This window comes from Lissotriton vulgaris, chromosome 9 (assembly GCF_964263255.1).
Source record: "Lissotriton vulgaris chromosome 9, aLisVul1.2, whole genome shotgun sequence".
NCBI classification, from domain to species: domain Eukaryota; kingdom Metazoa; phylum Chordata; class Amphibia; order Caudata; family Salamandridae; genus Lissotriton; species Lissotriton vulgaris.
Window position 1 is genome coordinate 540,286,634 of NC_141697.1, and position 12,067 is coordinate 540,298,700.

The 12,067-nt window shown below is 43.7% G+C and overlaps 8 non-coding genes across 8 annotated transcripts; all 8 read right to left on the reverse strand.

The window, feature by feature from the left end:
* Positions 1-8: 8 nt before the first annotated feature.
* TRNAG-UCC (transfer RNA glycine (anticodon UCC)) lies at positions 9-80 on the reverse strand. Its single transcript has one exon. It is a non-coding gene; the product is annotated as a tRNA-Gly (tRNA).
* A 1,512-nt stretch (positions 81-1,592) lies between these two features.
* Positions 1,593-1,664, reverse strand: TRNAG-CCC (transfer RNA glycine (anticodon CCC)). The gene has a single exon. It is a non-coding gene; the product is annotated as a tRNA-Gly (tRNA).
* Positions 1,665-3,197: 1,533 nt separating this feature from the next.
* Positions 3,198-3,269, reverse strand: TRNAG-UCC (transfer RNA glycine (anticodon UCC)). The gene has a single exon. It is a non-coding gene; the product is annotated as a tRNA-Gly (tRNA).
* Positions 3,270-4,781: 1,512 nt separating this feature from the next.
* TRNAG-CCC (transfer RNA glycine (anticodon CCC)) lies at positions 4,782-4,853 on the reverse strand. Its single transcript has one exon. It is a non-coding gene; the product is annotated as a tRNA-Gly (tRNA).
* Positions 4,854-6,386: 1,533 nt separating this feature from the next.
* On the reverse strand, positions 6,387-6,458 carry TRNAG-UCC (transfer RNA glycine (anticodon UCC)). Its single transcript has one exon. It is a non-coding gene; the product is annotated as a tRNA-Gly (tRNA).
* Positions 6,459-7,980: 1,522 nt separating this feature from the next.
* On the reverse strand, positions 7,981-8,052 carry TRNAG-CCC (transfer RNA glycine (anticodon CCC)). The gene has a single exon. It is a non-coding gene; the product is annotated as a tRNA-Gly (tRNA).
* Positions 8,053-9,585: 1,533 nt separating this feature from the next.
* TRNAG-UCC (transfer RNA glycine (anticodon UCC)) lies at positions 9,586-9,657 on the reverse strand. The gene has a single exon. It is a non-coding gene; the product is annotated as a tRNA-Gly (tRNA).
* Positions 9,658-11,169: 1,512 nt separating this feature from the next.
* On the reverse strand, positions 11,170-11,241 carry TRNAG-CCC (transfer RNA glycine (anticodon CCC)). Its single transcript has one exon. It is a non-coding gene; the product is annotated as a tRNA-Gly (tRNA).
* Between the last annotated feature and the right edge of the window lie 826 nt (positions 11,242-12,067).

Sequence of the window (12,067 nt, forward strand, 5' to 3'; positions counted from 1 at the left end):
ATTTGTACTGCGTTGGCCGGGAATCGAACCCGGGTCAACTGCTTGGAAGGCAGCTATGCTCACCACTATACCACCAACGCCCTCTGATCTTTGCGCTCTCGGTTCTAAACATTAGGACCCTGAGTTCAATGACTATCATGCACCAGCTTCAATGGTGCATTTGGTTTAGATACCAACATGAAAAGCAATAGAAAGTTTTTGTAGAGGGTAAGGAACTGGGATTGAAACCAAGGACAAAGCTGTGCAGAAGAGAAGAATGGAAAGCAGCAATACAAATAATAGATATGAACACATAGAGGCAGCATGGGAAGCAAAGCAGGGAAGAGAAATAGAGAACATTCCATGAAATGCCCAGGAGATAGATAAGAGCAGAACAAAAAAGGGAAGAATGAAATTCAAAGCCTCCACATAAAAGTGTTTGAAGGTCCCACCAGTCATTCATGCTTATTATTGTGTGCCTTTACTTTCAAAGTACAGTGTGGAGCTTTTGACGATCCCTCTCTTGTATTTCAGCAGACACAGATAGTTGAGAAGTCTTTTCTCACATAGCTGGCACAAGCTTGCGCTTTTCCTTGCTGGTAGCGTGGAAATGACAGCTTGGTCCTTGGAAGTAAAATCAAGCAAAATTAGCAGAGGATGGTTTCGATCCATCGACCTCTGGGTTATGGGCCCAGCACGCTTCCGCTGCGCCACTTTGCTCCGTTGTGAAAGTGTTCTTTTTATGCAGATAAGGAGCATTAGGCAGAGTAGCATGGGATTGGTCTGGCTCTCACCTCATTTGCATAAGTATATCCCAAGGCATGCTGGGTGCAGAAAAACTTCATCTTCCCCTCTCACAATCAGTCATAACTGAAAGTCAGACACTCTTAGGCACTAGCCGTTTCAGGCCTTTATCAAGACAGTAGCTCTTGAACCATCTCTCTCTCGCTCTGTGATCCTAGCACTAGCATGCTCAGGATTTGGCTTTACCTTGGAGCCAGAGATATACCCGGTGAGGGCTTGCCCGGTGTGAGGCTTTTGAGCGTTTGGGAGCGTTGTGGACGTTGGACAGGAAACTATGCGAATATGAAGCCTCCAACATTCCTGCTTCAGTGAGTGGTTCTTTCCATGGACATCTGACTCTTGGATTCCTCTCAACTTGCCTTCTGATAAAACATTTTGTGAGCAGCAGTTTCCTTCGACAGCTACAAGGTGGCGCTACATTCAGGTGAGAGCACAAGTATGCACAAAATGTTAGGGACTTTTGCCAGATTTATCGGTGGATCTTGCATATTTTTTCAGAGGCTAGATATTGCCTAGAAATGCTTTTTAACATAGAGATGCTGGAGTTACAATGTCTGGTCGGGCCTCAGCCCTTCCATTGTTTGCCCACTGTAACAAATTTATTACCAGCACATGTGTGTTGTGACTCTGCTTTATGAAACTTATCATATATTAGGACAATGTATGTAGCAGAAGGTGCGATTGAGATGTTTGCCCACGTATTTGTTTATTTTTTTATATATGGCTGATTAATCTGTTCGTGAAATTTCCATTTTGTGACATGTTGCATTACAATATATCCTGCTTGCAGAATATATAAGTATTTTCAGTGCGTTGGCCGGGAATCGAACCCGGGTCAACTGCTTGGGAAGCAGCTATGCTCACCACTATACCACCAACGCCCTCTGATGTGTTAGCTCTCGGTTCTAAATATTACGTTGCAGAAATCAATGACTATCTTGCACCAGCTTCAATGGTGCATTTGGTTTAGATACCAACATGAGAAGCAGTAGAACGTTTTTTGCAGAGGGTAAGGAACTGGGGATTGAAACCAAGGACAAAGTTGTGCAGAAGAGAAGAAATGAAAAGCAACAGTACAAATAGTAGAAATGAGCATATATAGGCAGCATGGGAAGCAAAGCAGGGAAGAGAAAGAGAACATTCCATGAAATGCCCAGGAGATAGATAAGAGCAGAACAAAAAGGGAAGAATGAAATTCAAAGCATGCCCAGAAAGTTGTGTGAAGCTCCCACCAGTCAGTCATTTATGGTTATAATTGTGTGTCTTTACTTTCAAAGTACAGGGTTGTACCTTTCACGATCACTCTTGTATTACACAGACACGAATAGTTGAGAAGTCTTTTCTCACATAGCTGGCACAAGCTTGCACTTTTCCTTTCTGGCTATGTGGAAATGACAGCTTGGTCCTTGGAAGGAAAATCAAGCAAAATTAGCAGAGGATGGTTTCGATCCATCGACCTCTGGGTTATGGGCCCAGCACGCTTCCGCTGCGCCACTCTGCTCCTTTGTGAAAGTGTTCTCTTTATGCAGATGAGGAGGCATTCAGAGAAGTGACGTGGGATTGGTCGGGCTCTCACCTCATTTGCCTAAGTATATCGCAAGGCATGCTGGGTGCAGAAAATCTTTATCTTCCCCTCTCACAATCAGTCACAACTGAAAGTCCAGACCCTCTTAGGCACTAGCCGTTTCAGGCCTTTAACAAGACAACAGCTCTCCGACGCTCTCTGTCTCTCTCTCTCTCTGTGATCCTAGTGCTTGCATGCTCAGTATTTGGCTTTTCCTGGGAGCCAGAGATCTACCCGGTGAGGGCTTGCCGGTATAAGGCTTTAGAGCGTTTGGGAGCGTTCGGTACATGAGAGGACGTTGGACTGGAAGCTATGCAAATTTGAAGCATCCAAACTTCCTGCTGCAGTCGGAGGCTCTTTCCATGGACATCTGCCTTTTGGATTCCTCTAAACTTGCCCTCTGATGAAACATTTTGTGAGCTGCAGTTACCTCCGACGGCTACAAGGTGGTGCTACATTCAGGTGAGGGCACAAGTATGCACAAAATGTTGGGGACTTTTGCCAGATTTATTGCTGGATCTTGCATATTTTTTTCAGAGGCTAAATATTGCCTAGGAAATGCTTTTTAACATAGAGATGCTGGAGTTAAAATGTCTGGTCGGGCCTCAGCCCTTTCATTATCTGCCCACTGTAACATATTTTTTTACCAGTACATGTGAGTGGTGACTCTGCTTTATGAAACTTATCATATATTAGGACAATGAATATAGCAGAAGGGGCGATCGAAATGCTTGCCTACATATTTGTTTATTTTTTATATAATGGCTGATTAACCTCTTAATTATATTACCATTTTGTGAAATGTTGCTTTAAAATATATCCTGCTTGCAGAATATATAAGTATTTGTACTGCGTTGGCCGGGAATCGAACCCGGGTCAACTGCTTGGAAGGCAGCTATGCTCACCACTATACCACCAACGCCCTCTGATCTTTGCGCTCTCGGTTCTAAACATTAGGACCCTGAGTTCAATGACTATCATGCACCAGCTTCAATGGTGCATTTGGTTTAGATACCAACATGAAAAGCAATAGAAAGTTTTTGTAGAGGGTAAGGAACTGGGATTGAAACCAAGGACAAAGCTGTGCAGAAGAGAAGAATGGAAAGCAGCAATACAAATAATAGATATGAACACATAGAGGCAGCATGGGAAGCAAAGCAGGGAAGAGAAATAGAGAACATTCCATGAAATGCCCAGGAGATAGATAAGAGCAGAACAAAAAAGGGAAGAATGAAATTCAAAGCCTCCACATAAAAGTGTTTGAAGGTCCCACCAGTCATTCATGCTTATTATTGTGTGCCTTTACTTTCAAAGTACAGTGTGGAGCTTTTGACGATCCCTCTCTTGTATTTCAGCAGACACAGATAGTTGAGAAGTCTTTTCTCACATAGCTGGCACAAGCTTGCGCTTTTCCTTGCTGGTAGCGTGGAAATGACAGCTTGGTCCTTGGAAGTAAAATCAAGCAAAATTAGCAGAGGATGGTTTCGATCCATCGACCTCTGGGTTATGGGCCCAGCACGCTTCCGCTGCGCCACTTTGCTCCGTTGTGAAAGTGTTCTTTTTATGCAGATAAGGAGCATTAGGCAGAGTAGCATGGGATTGGTCTGGCTCTCACCTCATTTGCATAAGTATATCCCAAGGCATGCTGGGTGCAGAAAAACTTCATCTTCCCCTCTCACAATCAGTCATAACTGAAAGTCAGACACTCTTAGGCACTAGCCGTTTCAGGCCTTTATCAAGACAGTAGCTCTTGAACCATCTCTCTCTCGCTCTGTGATCCTAGCACTAGCATGCTCAGGATTTGGCTTTACCTTGGAGCCAGAGATATACCCGGTGAGGGCTTGCCCGGTGTGAGGCTTTTGAGCGTTTGGGAGCGTTGTGGACGTTGGACAGGAAACTATGCGAATATGAAGCCTCCAACATTCCTGCTTCAGTGAGTGGTTCTTTCCATGGACATCTGACTCTTGGATTCCTCTCAACTTGCCTTCTGATAAAACATTTTGTGAGCAGCAGTTTCCTTCGACAGCTACAAGGTGGCGCTACATTCAGGTGAGAGCACAAGTATGCACAAAATGTTAGGGACTTTTGCCAGATTTATCGGTGGATCTTGCATATTTTTTCAGAGGCTAGATATTGCCTAGAAATGCTTTTTAACATAGAGATGCTGGAGTTACAATGTCTGGTCGGGCCTCAGCCCTTCCATTGTTTGCCCACTGTAACAAATTTATTACCAGCACATGTGTGTTGTGACTCTGCTTTATGAAACTTATCATATATTAGGACAATGTATGTAGCAGAAGGTGCGATTGAGATGTTTGCCCACGTATTTGTTTATTTTTTTATATATGGCTGATTAATCTGTTCGTGAAATTTCCATTTTGTGACATGTTGCATTACAATATATCCTGCTTGCAGAATATATAAGTATTTTCAGTGCGTTGGCCGGGAATCGAACCCGGGTCAACTGCTTGGGAAGCAGCTATGCTCACCACTATACCACCAACGCCCTCTGATGTGTTAGCTCTCGGTTCTAAATATTACGTTGCAGAAATCAATGACTATCTTGCACCAGCTTCAATGGTGCATTTGGTTTAGATACCAACATGAGAAGCAGTAGAACGTTTTTTGCAGAGGGTAAGGAACTGGGGATTGAAACCAAGGACAAAGTTGTGCAGAAGAGAAGAAATGAAAAGCAACAGTACAAATAGTAGAAATGAGCATATATAGGCAGCATGGGAAGCAAAGCAGGGAAGAGAAAGAGAACATTCCATGAAATGCCCAGGAGATAGATAAGAGCAGAACAAAAAGGGAAGAATGAAATTCAAAGCATGCCCAGAAAGTTGTGTGAAGCTCCCACCAGTCAGTCATTTATGGTTATAATTGTGTGTCTTTACTTTCAAAGTACAGGGTTGTACCTTTCACGATCACTCTTGTATTACACAGACACGAATAGTTGAGAAGTCTTTTCTCACATAGCTGGCACAAGCTTGCACTTTTCCTTTCTGGCTATGTGGAAATGACAGCTTGGTCCTTGGAAGGAAAATCAAGCAAAATTAGCAGAGGATGGTTTCGATCCATCGACCTCTGGGTTATGGGCCCAGCACGCTTCCGCTGCGCCACTCTGCTCCTTTGTGAAAGTGTTCTCTTTATGCAGATGAGGAGGCATTCAGAGAAGTGACGTGGGATTGGTCGGGCTCTCACCTCATTTGCCTAAGTATATCGCAAGGCATGCTGGGTGCAGAAAATCTTTATCTTCCCCTCTCACAATCAGTCACAACTGAAAGTCCAGACCCTCTTAGGCACTAGCCGTTTCAGGCCTTTAACAAGACAACAGCTCTCCGACGCTCTCTGTCTCTCTCTCTCTCTGTGATCCTAGTGCTTGCATGCTCAGTATTTGGCTTTTCCTGGGAGCCAGAGATCTACCCGGTGAGGGCTTGCCGGTATAAGGCTTTAGAGCGTTTGGGAGCGTTCGGTACATGAGAGGACGTTGGACTGGAAGCTATGCAAATTTGAAGCATCCAAACTTCCTGCTGCAGTCGGAGGCTCTTTCCATGGACATCTGCCTTTTGGATTCCTCTAAACTTGCCCTCTGATGAAACATTTTGTGAGCTGCAGTTACCTCCGACGGCTACAAGGTGGTGCTACATTCAGGTGAGGGCACAAGTATGCACAAAATGTTGGGGACTTTTGCCAGATTTATTGCTGGATCTTGCATATTTTTTTCAGAGGCTAAATATTGCCTAGGAAATGCTTTTTAACATAGAGATGCTGGAGTTAAAATGTCTGGTCGGGCCTCAGCCCTTTCATTGTCTGCCCACTGTAACATATTTTTTTACCAGTACATGTGAGTGGTGACTCTGCTTTATGAAACTTATCATATATTAGGACAATGAATATAGCAGAAGGGGCGATCGAAATGCTTGCCTACATATTTGTTTATTTTTTATATAATGGCTGATTAACCTCTTAATTATATTACCATTTTGTGAAATGTTGCTTTAAAATATATCCTGCTTGCAGAATATATAAGTATTTGTACTGCGTTGGCCGGGAATCGAACCCGGGTCAACTGCTTGGAAGGCAGCTATGCTCACCACTATACCACCAACGCCCTCTGATCTTTGCGCTCTCGGTTCTAAACATTAGGACCCTGAGTTCAATGACTATCATGCACCAGCTTCAATGGTGCATTTGGTTTAGATACCAACATGAAAAGCAATAGAAAGTTTTTGTAGAGGGTAAGGAACTGGGATTGAAACCAAGGACAAAGCTGTGCAGAAGAGAAGAATGGAAAGCAGCAATACAAATAATAGATATGAACACATAGAGGCAGCATGGGAAGCAAAGCAGGGAAGAGAAATAGAGAACATTCCATGAAATGCCCAGGAGATAGATAAGAGCAGAACAAAAAAGGGAAGAATGAAATTCAAAGCCTCCACATAAAAGTGTTTGAAGGTCCCACCAGTCATTCATGCTTATTATTGTGTGCCTTTACTTTCAAAGTACAGTGTGGAGCTTTTGACGATCCCTCTCTTGTATTTCAGCAGACACAGATAGTTGAGAAGTCTTTTCTCACATAGCTGGCACAAGCTTGCGCTTTTCCTTGCTGGTAGCGTGGAAATGACAGCTTGGTCCTTGGAAGTAAAATCAAGCAAAATTAGCAGAGGATGGTTTCGATCCATCGACCTCTGGGTTATGGGCCCAGCACGCTTCCGCTGCGCCACTTTGCTCCGTTGTGAAAGTGTTCTTTTTATGCAGATAAGGAGCATTAGGCAGAGTAGCATGGGATTGGTCTGGCTCTCACCTCATTTGCATAAGTATATCCCAAGGCATGCTGGGTGCAGAAAAACTTCATCTTCCCCTCTCACAATCAGTCATAACTGAAAGTCAGACACTCTTAGGCACTAGCCGTTTCAGGCCTTTATCAAGACAGTAGCTCTTGAACCATCTCTCTCTCGCTCTGTGATCCTAGCACTAGCATGCTCAGGATTTGGCTTTACCTTGGAGCCAGAGATATACCCGGTGAGGGCTTGCCCGGTGTGAGGCTTTTGAGCGTTTGGGAGCGTTCGGGACGTGAGTGGACGTTGGACAGGAAACTATGCGAATATGAAGCCTCCAACATTCCTGCTTCAGTGAGTGGTTCTTTCCATGGACATCTGACTCTTGGATTCCTCTCAACTTGCCTTCTGATAAAACATTTTGTGAGCAGCAGTTTCCTTCGACAGCTACAAGGTGGCGCTACATTCAGGTGAGAGCACAAGTATGCACAAAATGTTAGGGACTTTTGCCAGATTTATCGGTGGATCTTGCATATTTTTTCAGAGGCTAGATATTGCGGAGAAATGCTTTTTAACATAGAGATGCTGGAGTTACAATGTCTGGTCGGGCCTCAGCCCTTCCATTGTTTGCCCACTGTAACAAATTTATTACCAGCACATGTGTGTTGTGACTCTGCTTTATGAAACTTATCATATATTAGGACAATGTATGTAGCAGAAGGTGCGATTGAGATGTTTGCCCACGTATTTGTTTATTTTTTTATATATGGCTGATTAATCTGTTCGTGAAATTTCCATTTTGTGACATGTTGCATTACAATATATCCTGCTTGCAGAATATATAAGTATTTTCAGTGCGTTGGCCGGGAATCGAACCCGGGTCAACTGCTTGGGAAGCAGCTATGCTCACCACTATACCACCAACGCCCTCTGATGTGTTAGCTCTCGGTTCTAAATATTACGTTGCAGAAATCAATGACTATCTTGCACCAGCTTCAATGGTGCATTTGGTTTAGATACCAACATGAGAAGCAGTAGAACGTTTTTTGCAGAGGGTAAGGAACTGGGGATTGAAACCAAGGACAAAGTTGTGCAGAAGAGAAGAAATGAAAAGCAACAGTACAAATAGTAGAAATGAGCATATATAGGCAGCATGGGAAGCAAAGCAGGGAAGAGAAAGAGAACATTCCATGAAATGCCCAGGAGATATATAAGAGCAGAACAAAAAGGGAAGAATGAAATTCAAAGCATGCCCAGAAAGTTGTGTGAAGCTCCCACCAGTCAGTCATTTATGGTTATAATTGTGTGTCTTTACTTTCAAAGTACAGGGTTGTACCTTTCACGATCACTCTTGTATTACACAGACATGAATAGTTGAGAAGTCTTTTCTCACATAGCTGGCACAAGCTTGCACTTTTCCTTTCTGGCTATGTGGAAATGACAGCTTGGTCCTTGGAAGGAAAATCAAGCAAAATTAGCAGAGGATGGTTTCGATCCATCGACCTCTGGGTTATGGGCCCAGCACGCTTCCGCTGCGCCACTCTGCTCCTTTGTGAAAGTGTTCTCTTTATGCAGATGAGGAGGCATTCAGAGAAGTGACGTGGGATTGGTCGGGCTCTCACCTCATTTGCCTAAGTATATCGCAAGGCATGCTGGGTGCAGAAAATCTTTATCTTCCCCTCTCACAATCAGTCACAACTGAAAGTCCAGACCCTCTTAGGCACTAGCCGTTTCAGGCCTTTAACAAGACAACAGCTCTCCGACGCTCTCTGTCTCTCTCTCTCTCTGTGATCCTAGTGCTTGCATGCTCAGTATTTGGCTTTTCCTGGGAGCCAGAGATCTACCCGGTGAGGGCTTGCCGGTATAAGGCTTTAGAGCGTTTGGGAGCGTTCGGTACATGAGAGGACGTTGGACTGGAAGCTATGCAAATTTGAAGCATCCAAACTTCCTGCTGCAGTCGGAGGCTCTTTCCATGGACATCTGCCTTTTGGATTCCTCTAAACTTGCCCTCTGATGAAACATTTTGTGAGCTGCAGTTACCTCCGACGGCTACAAGGTGGTGCTACATTCAGGTGAGGGCACAAGTATGCACAAAATGTTGGGGACTTTTGCCAGATTTATTGCTGGATCTTGCATATTTTTTTCAGAGGCTAAATATTGCCTAGGAAATGCTTTTTAACATAGAGATGCTGGAGTTAAAATGTCTGGTCGGGCCTCAGCCCTTTCATTGTCTGCCCACTGTAACATATTTTTTTACCAGTACATGTGAGTGGTGACTCTGCTTTATGAAACTTATCATATATTAGGACAATGAATATAGCAGAAGGGGTGATCAAAATGCTTGCCTACATATTTGTTTATTTTTTATATAATGGCTGATTAACCTCTTAATTATATTACCATTTTGTGAAATGTTGCTTTAAAATATATCCTGCTTGCAGAATATATAAGTATTTGTACTGCGTTGGCCGGGAATCGAACCCGGGTCAACTGCTTGGAAGGCAGCTATGCTCACCACTATACCACCAACGCCCTCTGATCTTTGCGCTCTCGGTTCTAAACATTAGGACCCTGAGTTCAATGACTATCATGCACCAGCTTCAAAGGTGCATTTGGTTTAGATACCAACATGAAAAGCAATAGAAAGTTTTTGTAGAGGGTAAGGAACTGGGATTGAAACCAAGGACAAAGCTGTGCAGAAGAGAAGAATGGAAAGCAGCAATACAAATAATAGATATGAACACATAGAGGCAGCATGGGAAGCAAAGCAGGGAAGAGAAATAGAGAACATTCCATGAAATGCCCAGGAGATAGATAAGAGCAGAACAAAAAAGGGAAGAATGAAATTCAAAGCCTCCACATAAAAGTGTTTGAAGGTCCCACCAGTCATTCATGCTTATTATTGTGTGCCTTTACTTTCAAAGTACAGTGTGGAGCTTTTGACGATCCCTCTCTTGTATTTCAGCAGACACAGATAGTTGAGAAGTCTTTTCTCACATAGCTGGCACAAGCTTGCGCTTTTCCTTGCTGGTAGCGTGGAAATGACAGCTTGGTCCTTGGAAGTAAAATCAAGCAAAATTAGCAGAGGATGGTTTCGATCCATCGACCTCTGGGTTATGGGCCCAGCACGCTTCCGCTGCGCCACTCTGCTCCGTTGTGAAAGTGTTCTTTTTATGCAGATAAGGAGCATTAGGCAGAGTAGCATGGGATTGGTCTGGCTCTCACCTCATTTGCATAAGTATATCCCAAGGCATGCTGGGTGCAGAAAAACTTCATCTTCCCCTCTCACAATCAGTCATAACTGAAAGTCAGACACTCTTAGGCACTAGCCGTTTCAGGCCTTTATCAAGACAGTAGCTCTTGAACCATCTCTCTCTCGCTCTGTGATCCTAGCACTAGCATGCTCAGGATTTGGCTTTACCTTGGAGCCAGAGATATACCCGGTGAGGGCTTGCCCGGTGTGAGGCTTTTGAGCGTTTGGGAGCGTTGTGGACGTTGGACAGGAAACTATGCGAATATGAAGCCTCCAACATTCCTGCTTCAGTGAGTGGTTCTTTCCATTGACATCTGACTCTTGGATTCCTCTCAACTTGCCTTCTGATAAAACATTTTGTGAGCAGCAGTTTCCTTCGACAGCTACAAGGTGGCGCTACATTCAGGTGAGAGCACAAGTATGCACAAAATGTTAGGGACTTTTGCCAGATTTATCGGTGGATCTTGCATATTTTTTCAGAGGCTAGATATTGCCTAGAAATGCTTTTTAACATAGAGATGCTGGAGTTACAATGTCTGGTCGGGCCTCAGCCCTTCCATTGTTTGCCCACTGTAACAAATTTATTACCAGCACATGTGTGTTGTGACTCTGCTTTATGAAACTTATCATATATTAGGACAATGTATGTAGCAGAAGGTGCGATTGAGATGTTTGCCCACGTATTTGTTTATTTTTTTATATATGGCTGATTAATCTGTTCGTGAAATTTCCATTTTGTGACATGTTGCATTACAATATATCCTGCTTGCAGAATATATAAGTATTTTCAGTGCGTTGGCCGGGAATCGAACCCGGGTCAACTGCTTGGGAAGCAGCTATGCTCACCACTATACCACCAACGCCCTCTGATGTGTTAGCTCTCGGTTCTAAATATTACGTTGCAGAAATCAATGACTATCTTGCACCAGCTTCAATGGTGCATTTGGTTTAGATACCAACATGAGAAGCAGTAGAACGTTTTTTGCAGAGGGTAAGGAACTGGGGATTGAAACCAAGGACAAAGTTGTGCAGAAGAGAAGAAATGAAAAGCAACAGTACAAATAGTAGAAATGAGCATATATAGGCAGCATGGGAAGCAAAGCAGGGAAGAGAAAGAGAACATTCCATGAAATGCCCAGGAGATAGATAAGAGCAGAACAAAAAGGGAAGAATGAAATTCAAAGCATGCCCAGAAAGTTGTGTGAAGCTCCCACCAGTCAGTCATTTATGGTTATAATTGTGTGTCTTTACTTTCAAAGTACAGGGTTGTACCTTTCACGATCACTCTTGTATTACACAGACACGAATAGTTGAGAAGTCTTTTCTCACATAGCTGGCACAAGCTTGCACTTTTCCTTTCTGGCTATGTGGAAATGACAGCTTGGTCCTTGGAAGGAAAATCAAGCAAAATTAGCAGAGGATGGTTTCGATCCATCGACCTCTGGGTTATGGGCCCAGCACGCTTCCGCTGCGCCACTCTGCTCCTTTGTGAAAGTGTTCTCTTTATGCAGATGAGGAGGCATTCAGAGAAGTGACGTGGGATTGGTCGGGCTCTCACCTCATTTGCCTAAGTATATCGCAAGGCATGCTGGGTGCAGAAAATCTTTATCTTCCCCTCTCACAATCAGTCACAACTGAAAGTCCAGACCCTCTTAGGCACTAGCCGTTTCAGGCCTTTAACAAGACAAC